General features: G+C 42.0%; 1 long non-coding RNA gene across 1 annotated transcript; it reads left to right on the top strand.

Annotated features, from left to right (window-relative positions):
* Positions 1 to 3,772: 3,772 nt before the first annotated feature.
* LOC138899503 (uncharacterized) lies at positions 3,773 to 7,315 on the top strand. Its single transcript, XR_011411195.1, has 3 exons — positions 3,773 to 5,726; positions 6,069 to 6,137; positions 6,998 to 7,315. It is a non-coding gene; the product is annotated as an uncharacterized lncRNA (long non-coding RNA).
* The last annotated feature ends 7,272 nt before the right edge of the window (positions 7,316 to 14,587 follow it).

Raw genomic sequence — 14,587 nt, 5'->3', positions numbered from 1 at the left:
ATTCCCATTGCCTGCTTATTGCCAGATGAAGATAGTGCATCTGTCGGATGCTCGGCCTATGTTTTAGCTTCTTCAAGGATGTATTCAACTTTGTCTAGCAAAGTCATTTTAGAAATCTCTTCTGGGGCTTCAATCATGTTGATGAACTGAGTGAAATAAAAATGTGAGGGACCTAGCCAAATTATGTATACAATTTGTATTTATATTATCTGTACCATAAAATTGTAGTCCAGTTCTATTAAGTATGTCAATATTTTAAGATACCTTACACAAAAGTGAAAAATATTTACCTTGATCCATGATGGTTTGATCATCCTCTCTTCCAATACAGAAATTCATATCTTGTCCTTACTAGTTGTCCAGTTAAGTATGCGAGGGATCGAATTACCAACCCTTGTAACTATATTAGTATTGACTGTAGAGCAACACCCATATAACCAGATTTGCATAGCGAGTGAAAAACCTCGAATGAGATAAAAATGTACAGACGGGTTCAGCTTATGCCTAACAGACTGAAGCAATTGTGTATAAGTTTCGATACCCTATGCAAAATTCGCATACTGCCCCGAGTCCATCAATTAGAACCTTAAAGTGGTCTATCAAATCATTATCTTTCTTTGAAGGGCAGAGAAAGAATTCTATCAGATAGAGAATACACAACGTGACTGCATCCTCATCATTCACCCAACTACGGTTGGTTACAATTTGTTTCAAGTACGACTTCTCAACTTTTTTCTTGTTCAAAAAATAGCTCCTCATTATTTTACTGTCATACTTAGTTGTGTAACCAAAGTCCGTTACTTCTATAAAATATCTAAGGCCAGTGATAAGGCCAAACTCCCTTAACCCAAAGTTCAGCCTCTCACCCTTTATCTCTGCTGTAAAAAAAATGAGAACCTGATGCGTTCAATTCATACTTCATGAGAAGGTAAATTGCCTGATTTTGGATACATATTTTGGGCATGCAAAGAAAGTGCCCAAAATATGTCTTCTTAAATAATTTTAACCCATTTTCAGACAATAACACCTTGATTTGGGCAGGAACAGCAGGGTCAGATAATGTTTGAAACCTAGTGATGCCATAATCAACATCATGTGGTACAAAAAATATCCGATTCTGTACCAAAAGAAAAAAAAAGTTCATAAAATATATTTAAAGACCAAAAAAAATAATAACAATTCTGCTATACTTTAGCTACAGCCAGAAAGACAGTAATACATTGCATACATATAAATTACAAAATCAGTAAACAAATACAACAACTGAACTACATTGAAACTACAAATGCACAGACAAATTTATATTTAGAGCAATAAACTAGAAAGTAATATACATTTAAAGAATTGGGGGAAAAACAAATAACTGGACATAATATATACAATTTTTTTTTTACAGAAAATAAAATTAACATCTACAAATAGAGCGAAAAGTAACCAATAAACCAACTAAATCATGTAAAACATATCGTGACAAAATTATTTTAAATAATATATAACAAATCTACAATTTTCAGAAATGTATAGGAAAATTGATAAACAACAAGAAATATACACAATGTAGACAAAATTTCTACAATTACAGAACAAAAAAAAAGGTACTAGGATAAGAATGAAAATAGTTTTTTAAATAAAAATAAAAAACAAAAATTGTAAGTACTACAATTTGACCTTCTAAAATGACTGTTGGGGTATATTTTTAGGAGATTTTTGAACCTTCTTCTTTTTTGAAGGTTTTCTAGTAGAAGAAACTTTGATTTTTTTGCAGGTTTCAGAATAACTTCTTCTTCGACGAAATCATCATCACGAGCAATTTCTTTGCCCTTCCGTTTTACTGATTTAGCAGATGTCGAAGCTTTAGCAGCATCCATGTCATGCTTGAATTTTGTTTGAGCCACTGCCTTAGCCTCACTAGGAGAAAGCTTGGACTTTCTCTCTAGTGTTGCATGTCTGAATTTCACCATTTGTTTGGATGATTCTTGCGTGAAAGCACCCAAATCAAAAGTAGGAATATCACCATCAGTATCTTTTTTAGGGCTATTCCTCGGAGTTCCTTTCTTCTTCATCGTAAGGGAAGGAAAATTTGAAGCACTAAAAATTTCGTAATGATTTTTAGAGAAAAATCAAAAAACTTGAGAGAGAAATTGTAAAAGCTTTTTGAACAAAAATGGAAGAAAGCGTTAATGGAGGGAGAGAGGATCAGAATCCTGGGGGTGGGGAGGGGGTGGGGGTGGGGGAGGGGCAGAGATACGTGGGGGGAGTGGGATATGTACGTTAGATATATTTTAGCGTGATTAAAGGAGAAACGTAGGGGGAGGGAATATATCATTTAATTTCTAAAATGTATATTAATTGAAAAATTATATATGCCTATGTAATTAAATTGAAACTTGAGTAGGGAGGGTAATAAGGTTTCATACAGTATATAGGAAGGTAAAAATTTTATTGGATTAATTATATAAGTTCAATATATATGGACTTAATAAATTAGTCCAATTTCGTTGGGATACAAGTGATGGGCCCACTTTATTAGGCTCAATATGTTATCTTCTTAAAGGCCCAGTTTGGTGCTACATGTCAAATAATGTGGCACGCCAAGTCAAATAGAAGAGCCAATAGGATCAAGCCACGTGCCAAAATAACAAGGCATGCCAAGTCAAATTAAAAGGCCAATGAAATCACGCCACATGTGCAAGTGACATGCTCTGCCAATCAAATGCGACCTTGTCACACTTCAATCTGATTGGTCGGAAAGAGTTTGTTCTCATCACAACTCTTCTCTTCCATAACTATAAATATGGGTCTTCATAACCTAGAAAAAGGAACCATACGTTATAACAAGAAGTAAGAGAGAGCTCGTGGATCAAACGCAATAAATTCTTCCATAATTTTCAAACTTCAAGCAATCAAGTTCAAGTTCAAAAAATCAAGTTCGAGCTCAAGAAAGAATAGTAAATCAAGATTCAAGGAGTACGGGTTCAAATCAAAGTTCGTGCTAGTTGAATTCAAGATCATCATTCCTGGCAACAAATATAGATTCAAGATCAAGCTCAAAGGCCCTTGAATTTATTTACTATTGGAAAGAAGAATCAGAGGAATCATAGAGATCGTAATACTCAAATTATTCGAAATAAAATACTGCGATTATTGCAATATTTTTCGGTCTCGATTATTTTCTTGACGCAAATTTATTATCTACAAACTTAACTACTCTCTCCGGTCAACTTTAATTAATTTTTTTGATAATTTTTTGTGGTTCACAATATTTAATTTTTTTCAGATATCAAGAAGGAATTAACTTATTTTTTCCTAAGTTGCCCTTGGAATTTAGAGCCTAGGAGTATTTGTTGTATTTCCAATGAACAATTTACTTTAATATGGTCAATTTTTTGTTAATTAATGCTAAAAAGTAGATTTCTTAATATGTATGAAAACAACCAAAAAATAAATTAAGTGGACCAGAGGGTATTGAGTAACCACTCAATTTTACAAAAATAATTTTTAAATTTTCTTTATTGAATTAATCTCTTACGGGTTTAGAACTAAAATGTCCTCATGGGAATATTTATTAAAATGTTTCACATTGATTTAGGAAACAAATTTATTATCTCCTTATATGATCCTGAACAGTTCTTTTGAGATTGAATTAAGTCTTAAGTTCATCTTCTAAACAATATTTTCCAATGCATGACTGATTTTACATTTATATCTTTTTATCTCACTTTGCTCACAGAAATTATCACTAATGAATCTCCACTTATTTCAGTTTATTGGACCGTGTCTATCCTTGCGGAGTTTAAACGACAAGCCTTGTCCAACTAAAACTCTATAGGATCTCTCTTATGTTTATCATATAAAGTTTGCTCTTATCTTGACTTCTTGTTGGTTTGTACTACAAAATATATGTTGTACCATGTAAATGAATATAAAAAAAGAGTGGTTTTCCAGTGTGTCATTCCAACGTGTTTCTAGAATTTACATGGTATCAAGAGCCAATGTCTTCCTCTTCCTCTACCTCATCCACTTCTTTTCTCAGTCCGAATCAGTTCCCTTAACATCTTCAAACCCCCTCAATCATGCTCACCATTTTATCTCCATCAAAATAACCTCCAAAAATTATCTTTTTTGGACACAATTGCTGCCCTTTCTACGTGGGCAAAACCTTCAACGCTTCATTGATGGATCCAACCCATGCCCTCCATCTCATATCTCTATTGAAGAATCGAACTCTACCCTATTGAATCCTAGCAACATAAGTTGGATACAACAAGACCAACTCATAATGAGTCTTTTAATCTCTACTCTCTTAGAAGAAACTCTTCCAATTGTTATTGGTTTGAACACCTAGAAGGAAATATGGGACGCCCTTGCAGCTGCCTTGCCTTCCCCCTCAAACACTAGAGTCTTGAGGCTTCGTATGTAACTTTAGAATTTTAAGCAAGATGACCTTACAGTGTCACAATATCTTCAAAAGGCGAAGCTTATCTCAGATGAACTTGCCGCTGCGGAGAGGTCACTATCCTTGTCGGATTTCAATATTTATATCTTCAAAGGATTAAGATCCGACTTTAAAGATATTGTCACAACTGATCTATCCGCTAGACCTGAGCTAGTCTCCTACTCAGAGCTTCATTGTAACGACCCGGCCGGTCGTTTTGAGAGTTATAGCCCCGATCCCCTATTTACTATTTTTCCCGTATCTTTTTCTGCTTATGTGACTTGCCGGGAGGTTGTTGTTGTGGTTTCGGAGTGAATTGGGACACTTAGTCCCTAAACGGAAGCTAAAATTTTAGGATTTTGACTGTAGTTGGAACTGTGAAGACGATTCCGGAATAGAGTTTCGTCGGTTTCGTTAGCTCCGTTGGGTGATTCTGGACGTAGGAGCGTGTTCGGACTGTGAATTGGAGGTCCGTAGCTGATTTAGGCTTGAATTGGCGAAAATCGGATTTTTGAAGATTTTGACCGGAAGTGAACTTTTTGATATCGGGATCGTATTCCAATTCTGAAAGTTGGAGTAGGTCCGTAATGTTGAATATGACTTGTGTGCAAAATTTGAGGTCAATCAGACGTGTTTTGATAGGTTTCGGCATCAGTTGTAGAACTTTGAAGTTTCAAAGTTCATTAAGTTTGAATTGGAGGGTGATTCGTGTTTTTTAGCGTTGTTTGATATGATTTGAGGTCTCGACTTAGTTCGCATGGTGTTTTAGGACTTATTGGTATGTTTGATTGAGGTTCCGGGGGCCTTGGGTGTGTTTCGGATACTTAACGGATTGAATTTGAACTTATGCAAATTGCTGAAGTTTTCTGGTTTCTGGTGTTTTCGCACCTGCGGTGGGGAGACCGCAGGTGCGGACTCGCACGTGCGGAAGGAGGAGCACAGATGCGGATTTGGGCAGCCCGGACTGGGCTCGCAGGTGCGGATCTATTTGCGCAGAAGTGGCCTCGCTTTTGCGGTGGGATGGTTCGCAGGAGCGGTGAGGGTCGCAGGAGCGCATCCGCAAATGCGGCGCTTCTCTTGCAGATGCAGACCCAAGGGACTTAAGTTACGTCCGCACCTGTGATGGAATTTTCGCAGGTGCGACATCGTAGGTGCGATTATAGGCCCGCAGATGCGAAATCGCTGGGCAGAAAAGGGACAAGTTCGAGGGTTTTATCCCATTTTCATTTTTGGGTCTTTGAGAGCTCGGATTGAGGCGTTAATTCAAGGATTTTTCAGAGAAAACTTTGGGGTAATGATTCTTAACTCGTTTATGGTTATATTCCACTAATCTATAGTTGTTTTCATCATCTAATTAAGGAATTTTGGTTGAGAAATTTGGAAACAAAGGGTGGAAGTTCTTCAACTAAGTTTTGAGTTTTGATTCGGATTTTAATATCGGATTTGGATAATTTTGGTACGAGTGAACTCATGAGTGAATGGGTGTTTATATTTTGTGACTTTTATCCGATTTCGAGATGTGGGCCCGGGAGGCTTTTTGGGGCAATTTTCTAATTTCTTGCTTTAGCTTTGATTTCATTAATTAGATTAGTTTTTATAGTTGTATTTATGGTATGTAATTGATTTTGGATAGATTTGGGCCATTCGGAGTCGGATATTCGTGAAAAAAGTATTGTTACCGATTGATTGGGCTTGGTTCGAGGTCAGTGGCTTGTCTAACCTTGTGTGGGAGAAATCCCCTTAGGATATGGTACGTGAGGTGACGAGTACGTACATATGTTATTTGTTGTAAAACTTGATTTATTTTACTGAGTAGTAACCTGTTTTTTCTTTAATTTGAGTTATACCGTTTAAATGAGTATTAGTGTGTTTTCATTTTTAATTGAGCTATTCCAATATGTGTAGTTATCCTGTTTAGTCAAATATCGCATGTCTACGTGCTTTAACTACTTATTTGAACTTTGTGAAGCATGCCTAGTTGATTTCCTGCTTTTCCTTGTTCTTTATCAGTATAACTGTAGAAATCTTGCTATTAACTGTCGTAATTATCGGTTTGAGCTATGTGTTTACTTTTAAGGCTACGAGGCGGTAACTCGGGAGTTCTCCCTACATATTTACTTTTGAGACTACGAGGCGGTTCCTCGGGAGTTCTCCCTGCACATTTACTTTTGAGACTACGAGGCGGTACCTTGGGAGTTCTCCCTGCACATTTACTTTTGAGACTACGAGGCGGTACCTCGGGAGTTCTCCCTGCATATTTACTTTTGAGACTACGAGGCGGTACCTCGGGAGATCTCTTTGCTTCTTTACTTCGGGACTACGAGACGGTATCTCGGGAGATCCCCTGTTGTTTACCCCTGTGTTGTACTGCTACTTTTGCTGTGTTTTCCTTTTGTTAAATTCCAGTCTCTTAATATACTGTTATATTCCCCTGCTTTATTTGTTAAATACCAGTGTGCCTGACCTGACCTTGTCACTACACGACCGAGGTTAGGCTTTGCACTTACTGGGTACCGTTGTGGTGTACTCATGCTCCTCTTCTACACATATTTTTGTGTGCAGATCCAGGTACTTCTTATTAACCCCGCTATTAGCTGAGAGTGCTTGCTGCTATACGGAGACTTCAAGGTACATCTACCGCGTGTGCAGACCTAGGAGTCTCCCTCTATTCTCCCATATGTCAAACACTTCCTATATTCCTTTTATTAGACTCTGGTGTATAGAGATGCTATTTTCCTTCTGTAGCTTGTGACTTACGATGTTACGAGTTTTGGGAAGACTGTGTATTTATAGAGTATTGGTTATTGTACATATCGAGTGGCATTGTTATTCGTTATTCAGTTATCCATTGCTGTTAGTTGCCAAGTTTTACTTTTGTTTTGTTATTTTTCGTAATTTGTTAGGCTTACCTAGTCTTAGAGACCAGGTGCCATCACGACGTTATACGGAGGGAGTTTGGGTCGTGACAAGTTGGTATCAGAGCTCTGGGTTCATAGGTATTGTGAGTCACAAGACGGTTTATTAGAGTCTCGCGGATCGGTACGGAGACGTCTGTACTTATCTTCAGGAGGCTATAGAACTGTTAGGAAAAATTACACTCCTTGATTCCTTGTCGTGGGAAAATTGTTGACTTCAAAATTCTAAACTTCTGTATTCTATTCTCTCACAGATGGTGAGAACACGTACAGGCAGATCTGATGACCAGGCACCCACGCCCCCTGCTAGAACCGCGAGAGGTTGGGGCTGGGGTAGAGGCCGAGGACGTCCACGCGGTGCAGCCAGAGCCCCCGTACGAGCTGCTACAGAGGAGTCCCCAGTAGCTCCAGTTGGAGGGCAGACATCTGAGGTACCTATTGTTGTACCAGCTCTCCAGGAGACTCTAGCCCAGTTTCTAAGCATGTTCAGTACCTTAGCTCAGGCTGGATTGATTTCACTTGCTCCTGCCACATCTCAGGTCGGGGGAGGAGCACAGACTCCCGTCGCCGATACTCCAGAGCAGCGGGTTCAGGTCGACCAGGTTCCAGAGATTATACCGATGCAGCCAGTAGCTCCAGTTTAGCCTTAGGTTAGGGCAGTAGTTTCTGAGGCGGAGCAGCTCAGACTTGAGAGGTACAAGAAGTACCACCCTCCTACCTTTAGTGGATTGGCGTCAGAGGATGCCCGGGGTTTTCTGGAGGAGTGTCACCGTATTCTCCGTACTATGGGTGCAGTGGAGTCGAGTGGGGTTTCCTTTACTGCATTCCAGCTTAGAGAGTAACCTATCCGTGGTGGCGTGCTTATGAGTTGAGTAGTCCGGCTGAGGCAGCTTCACTTACATAGACTCAGTTCTCGGACATATTTTTGAGAGAGTATGTCCCTCAGAGCCTCAGGGACGCATGGCAAATGGAGTTTTGAGCAGCTGCGCCAGGGTGCCATGACTGTGTCAGAGTATGCAGTTCATTTCAGTGATTTGACCCGACATGCACCGGCCTTGGTTGCCACAGTTCGAGAGAGGGTTCGTCGGTTTATTGAGGGAATCCACCCCAGTATCAGGATTAGTATGGCCCGAGAGTTGGAGATAGATATTTCTTACCAGCAGATTGTGAGTATTGCAAGGAGATTGGAGGGCATGCTCGCTCGGGATAGAGAGGAGATGGAGGCCAAGAGGTCCCGAGAGTCTGGCACTTATAGTGGTACTCGTGCCCCAACTACAGTTCGCCATGGTAGGGGCTATGGGAGTCGCCCCGTTCATTCAGCTCTTCTAGCCGCCAGTGGTGTTCCAGTCTCTTCTAGACCCCAAGAGCCTTATTATGCACCGCCAGTGTCTAGTGTGCCTCCTGCACGGGGTGTTTTTAGCGGTCTGTCCAGCAGACCTGGCCCAAGCCAGTCACAGTAGCCACGCTCTCCGAGAGCTTATTTTGAGTGTGGCAACACTCGCCATATGGTGAGGGATTTCCCTAGACTTAGGAGGGGTGCACCTCCACATACTTCTTAGGCACAACATGTTCCACTGGGTCCTCAGGCTATGATTCCAGCACCTGCTACCGCCCCACCTGCTCAGCCAACTCGAGGTGGAGGTCGGGGAGGTCGAGGTCGCCCTAGAGGGGGAGGCCAGGCCAGATATTATGCTCTTCCAGCTCGTACAGAGGTAGTTGCTTCCGACTCTATCATTACAGGTATTGTTCCGGTCTGTCATAGAGACGCGTCGGTCTTATTTGATCCAGGATCTACATATTCCTATGTGTCCTCTTATTTTGCCCCGTATTTGGGCGTATCTCAGGATTCCTTGAGTTTCCCTGTTTATGTGTCTACTCTTGTGGGAGATTCTCTTATTGTGGACCGCATGTATCGGCCGTGTTTGATTGCTTTTAGTGGTTTTGAGACCAGAGCCGATTTATTATTGCTCAGTATGGTAGACTTTGGTATTATCTTGGGCATGGACTGGTTGTTGCCCCATTATGCTATTCTTGATTTTCACACTAAGACTGTGACCCTGGCTATAGCAGGATTACTGCGATTAGAGTGGAGAGGTACCTTAGAGTATACCCCCAACAGAGTTATTTCATTTCTTAAAGCTCAACGAATGGTTGAGAAGGGGTGTGACGCGTATCTAGCTTATGTGAGAGATGTTAAAATTGATGCCCCTACAGTTGAGTCAGTCCCAGTAATGAGGGACTTTCCAGATGTATTTCCAGCTGATCTTCCGGGCATGCCGCCTGATAGAGATATTGATTTTGGCATTGACTTGTTACCGGGCACTCAACCCATCTCTATTCCTCCGTATTGTATGGCTCCTCCCGAGTTGAAGGAATTAAAAGAGCAGTTATAGGAGTTGCTTGATAAGCGGTTCATTCGGCTTAGTGTGTCACCTTGGGGTGCTCCTGTCTTATTTGTGAAGAATAAGGATGGTTCTATGCGGATGTGTATTGATTACCTCCAGTTAAACAAAGTCACAGTGAAGAACAGGTATCCATTACCTCATATTGATGATTTATTTGATCAGCTACAGGGTGCCAGAGTGTTTTCCAAGATTGATTTATGTTCTGGCTATCATCAGTTGAAGATTTGGGAGCCAGATATCCCGAAGACTACTTTCAGGACTCGGTATGGTCACTACGAGTTCCTTGTGATATCATTTGGGTTGACCAATGCCCCAGCAACGTTTATGCACTTGATGCACAGTGTGTTCTGGCCTTATCTTGACTCTTTCATCATTGTGTTTATTGACAACATTTTGGTGTACTCTCGGACTCGGGAGGATCATGAGCAGCACCTGAGGACTGTGCTTCAGACCTTGAGAGAAAAGAAGTTATATGAAAAAATTTTCAAAGTGTGAGTTTTGGCTAGACTCAGTGATATTCTTGGGTCATGTAGTATTGAGTGATGGGATCCAAGTGGATCCAAAGAAGGTTGAAGCAGTGTAGAGTTGGCCCAGACCATCCTCAACTACGGAGATCCAAAGTTTTCTTGGTTTGGCAGGGTATTACCGTTGTTTTGTAGAGGGATTCTCATCTATTGCAACACCTATGACCAGGCTGACCCAGAAGGGTGCTCTGTTAAGGTGGACAGAGGAGTGTGAGGAGAGATTCCAGAAGCTCAAGACAACTTTGACTATAGAACCAGTATTGGTATTGCCTATAGGTTCGGGGTCTTATACTGTATATTATGATACAACGCAGATTGGTCTCGGTGCGGTGTTGATGCAGGACGGTAGGGTGATTTCCTACGCGTCCAGACAGATGAAGGTTCATGAAAAGAACTATCCTGTCCATGACCTTGTATTAGCAGCTATTGTTCATGCCTTGAAGATTTGGCGGCACTATTTGTACGGTGTCCCTTGTGAGATTTACACCGATCATCGGAGTTTGCAGCAGCTGTTCAATAAAAAGGATCTTAACTTATGTCAGCGGAGGTGGTTGGAGCTACTTAAGGACTATGATATCACACTTTTTACCATCTGGGGAAGGCCAATGTGGTGGTTGATGCTTTGAGTCACCGAGTAGAGAGTTTGGAGAGTTTAGCATATCTACCAGCAGCATAGAGGCCATTGGCGTTGGATGTTCAGGCCTTAGCCAGCCAGTTTGTGAGCTTGGATATTTCTGAGCCGAGTTAAGTATTGGCTTGTGTGGTTTCTCGGTATTCTTTTTATGATCGTATCAGGGAGCGTTAGTATGATGACCCCCATCTGCTTGTCCTTAAGGACACGGTTCAGCACGGTGATGCTAAGGAGGTCACTATTGGGGATGATGGCGCATTGAGAATGCAGGGCAGGCTATGTGTGCCCAATATAGATGGTTTGAGTGAGTTGATTCTCCAGGAGGCTCACAGCTCACGGTACTCCATTCATCCGGGTGCCGCGCAGATATACCAGGACTTGAGGCAACATAACTGGTAGATGAGTATGAAAAGGGACATAGTGGAGTATGTAGCTAGGTGTCTAAATTGCCAGCAGGTGAAGTATGAGCATCAGCGGCCAAGTGGGTTACTTCAGAAGTTAGAGATTCCGGAGTGGAAATGGGAGCGGACCACTATGGATTTCATTGTTGGACTCCCACGAACTCAGCAGAGGTTTGATGCAACTTGGGTGATTGTGGATAGGCTGACCAAGTCAGCTCATTTCCTTCCTATGATGACTACCTATTCTTCCGAGCAACTGGCTCGAATTTATATCTGCGAGATAGTCAGGCTTCATGGCGTACCAGTATCTATTATCTCTGACTGGGGTACGCAGTTTATATCACGGTTCTGGAGGTCCGTACAACATGAGTTGTGTACTCGAGTAGAGCTGAGCACAACATTTCACCCTCAGACGGACGGACAGTCCGAGCGCACTATTCAGATATTAGAGGACATGCTCTGTGCGTGTGTGATAGATTTTGGAGGTTCTTGGGATCAGTTCTTGCCACTTGCGGAGTTTACCTACAACAACAGTTATCAGTCGAGCATCCAGATGGCACCGTATGAGGCTTTGTATGGTAGGCAGTGTCGGTCTCCAGTGGGTTGGTTCGAGCCGAGCGAGACTAGATTATTGGGTACAGACTTGGTTCAGGATGCTTTGGAAAAGGTTAAGGTGATTCAAAATCGACTTTGCACAGCCCAGTCCAGACAGAAGATTTATGCATATCGGAAGGTTCGCGATGTTGCATTCATGGTTGGAGAGTGGGTCTTGCTCTGGGTTTCGCTTATGAAGGGTGTTATGAGGTTCGGAAAGAAGGGCAAGCTGAGCCCAAGGTTTATCGGCCCATTTGAGGTGTTGCGACGTGTTGGGGAGGTTGCTTATGAGCTTGCCTTGACTCCCAGCCTAGCTGGAGTTCATCCAGTATTCCATGTTTCGATGCTCCGGAAGTATCATAGCGATCTGTCTCATGTGTTGGATTTCAGCTCAGTCCAGTTGGACAAGGATTTATCTTATGTTGAGGAGCCGGTGGCTATTTTGGACAGGCAAGTTCGAAAGCTGAGGTCAAAGAACATTTCTTCCATGAAGGTTCAGTGGAGGGGTCAGCCGGTCGAGGAGGTGACTTGGGAGACCGAGCATGATTTGCGCAACCGTTATCCTCATCTTTTCACCACTTCAGGTATATCTCTATACTCGTTTGAGGACGAATGATTATTTTAAGAGATGGAGGATGTAACGACCCGACCAGTCATTTTGAGAGTTATAGCCCCGATCCCCTGTTTACTACTTTCCCCGTATCTTTTTCTGCTTATGTGACTTGCCGGGAGGTTGTTGTTGTGGTTTCGGAGTGAATTGGGACACTTAGTCCCTAAACGGAAGCTAAAGTCTTAGGATTTAGACTGTAGTTAGAACTGTGTGAAGACGACTCCAGAATAGAGTTTTGTCGGTTTCGTTAGCTCCGTTTGGTGATTCTACACTTAGGAGCGTGTCCAGACTGTGACTTGGAGGTCCATAGCCGATTTAGGCTTGAATTGGCGAAAGTTGAATTTTTGGAGATTTTAATCGGAAGTGGACTTTTTGATATCTGGGTCGTATTCCGATTCCGGGAATTGGAGTAGGTCCGTAATGTCGAATATGACTTATGTTCAAAGTTTGAGGTTAATCGGACGTGATTTGATAGGTTTTGGCATCGGTTGTAGAAGTTTGAAGTTTCAAAGTTCATTAAGTTTGAATTGGAGGGTGATTCGTGTTTTTAGCTTTGTTTGATGTGATTTGAGGGCTCTACTAAGTTTGTATGGTGTTTTAGGACTTGTTGGTATATTTGGTTGAGGTTCCGGGGGCCTTGGGTGTGTTTCGGATGCTTAACGGAGTGAATTTGGACTTATGCAAATTGCTAAAGTTTTTTGGTTTCTGGTGTTTTCGCATCTGCGGTAGGGAGACCGCAGGTGCGGACTCGCACGTACGGAAGGAGGAGCGCAGATGCGTATTTGGGCAGCCCAAACTGGGTACGCAGGTGCGGATCTATTTGCGCATAAGCGGCCTCGCTTCTGCGGTGGGATGGTGCGCAGGAGTGGTGAGGGTCGCAGGTGCGATTCCTTGGTCGCAAGGGTGCATCCGCAGGTGCGGCGCTTCTCTCGCAGATGCAGACTCAGGGGACTTAAGTTAAGTCCGCACCTGCGATGGAATTTCCGCAGGTGCGATTATAGGCCCGCAGATGCAAAATTGCTGGACAGAAAAGGGCCAAGTTCGAGGGTTTTTTCCCATTTTCATTTTAGGGTCTTTGTGAGCTCGGATTGAGGCGTTAATTCATTGATTTTTCAGAGAGAACTTTGGGGTAATGATTGTTAACTCGTTTATGGTTATATTCCACTAATCTATAGTTGTATTCATCGGGCGGTTCCTTGGCATTTCTCCCTGCACATTTACTTTTGAGACTATAAGGCGGTACCTCGGGAGTTCTTCGTGCATATTTACTTTTGAGACTACGAGGCGGTACCTCGGGAGTTCTCCCTGCACATTTACTTTTGAGACTACGAGGCAGTACCTCGGGAGTTCTCCCTGCATATTTACTTTTGAGACTACGAGGCGGTACCTCGGGAAATCTCTTTGCTTCTTTACTTTAGGACTACGAGACGGTACTTCGGGAGATCCTTTGCTGTTTACCCCTGTGTTGTACTGCTACTTTTGTTGTGTTTTCCTTTTGTTAAATTCTAGTCTCTTAATATACTGTTATATTCCCCTGCTTTATTTGTTATATACCAGTGGGCCTGACCTGACCTTATCACTACTCGACCGAGGTTAGGCTTGGCACTTACTGGGTAACGTTGTGGTATACTCATGCTACTCTTCTGCACATGTTTTTGTGTGAAGATCCAGGTACTTCTTATCCGCCCTACTATTAGCTGAGAGTGCTTGCTGTTGTACGGAGACTTCAAGGTACATCTGCCGCGTCCGCAGACTTAGGAGTCCCCCTCTATTCTCCCCTATGTCAAGCACTTCATGTATTCCTTTTATTAGACTCTGGTGTATAGATATGCTGTTTTCCTTCTGTAGCTTGTGACATACGATGTTCCGGATTTTGGGAAGACTGTGTATTTATAGAGTATTGGTTATTATACATGTCGAACAGCATTGTTACTAGTTATTCAGTTATCCATTGCTGTTAGTTGCCAAGTTTTACTTTCGTTTTGTTATTTTTCGCAATTTGTTAGGCTTATCTAGTCGTAGAGACTAGGTGCCGTCACAACCTTATACGGAGGGAGTTTAGGTCGTGACAT

This window comes from Nicotiana tomentosiformis, chromosome 9 (genome assembly GCF_000390325.3).
Source record: "Nicotiana tomentosiformis chromosome 9, ASM39032v3, whole genome shotgun sequence".
Classification (NCBI taxonomy): Eukaryota; Viridiplantae; Streptophyta; class Magnoliopsida; order Solanales; family Solanaceae; genus Nicotiana; species Nicotiana tomentosiformis.
The sequence above is the reverse complement of the archived record's forward strand: the minus strand, read 5'-3'. Positions and strand labels throughout refer to the sequence as shown.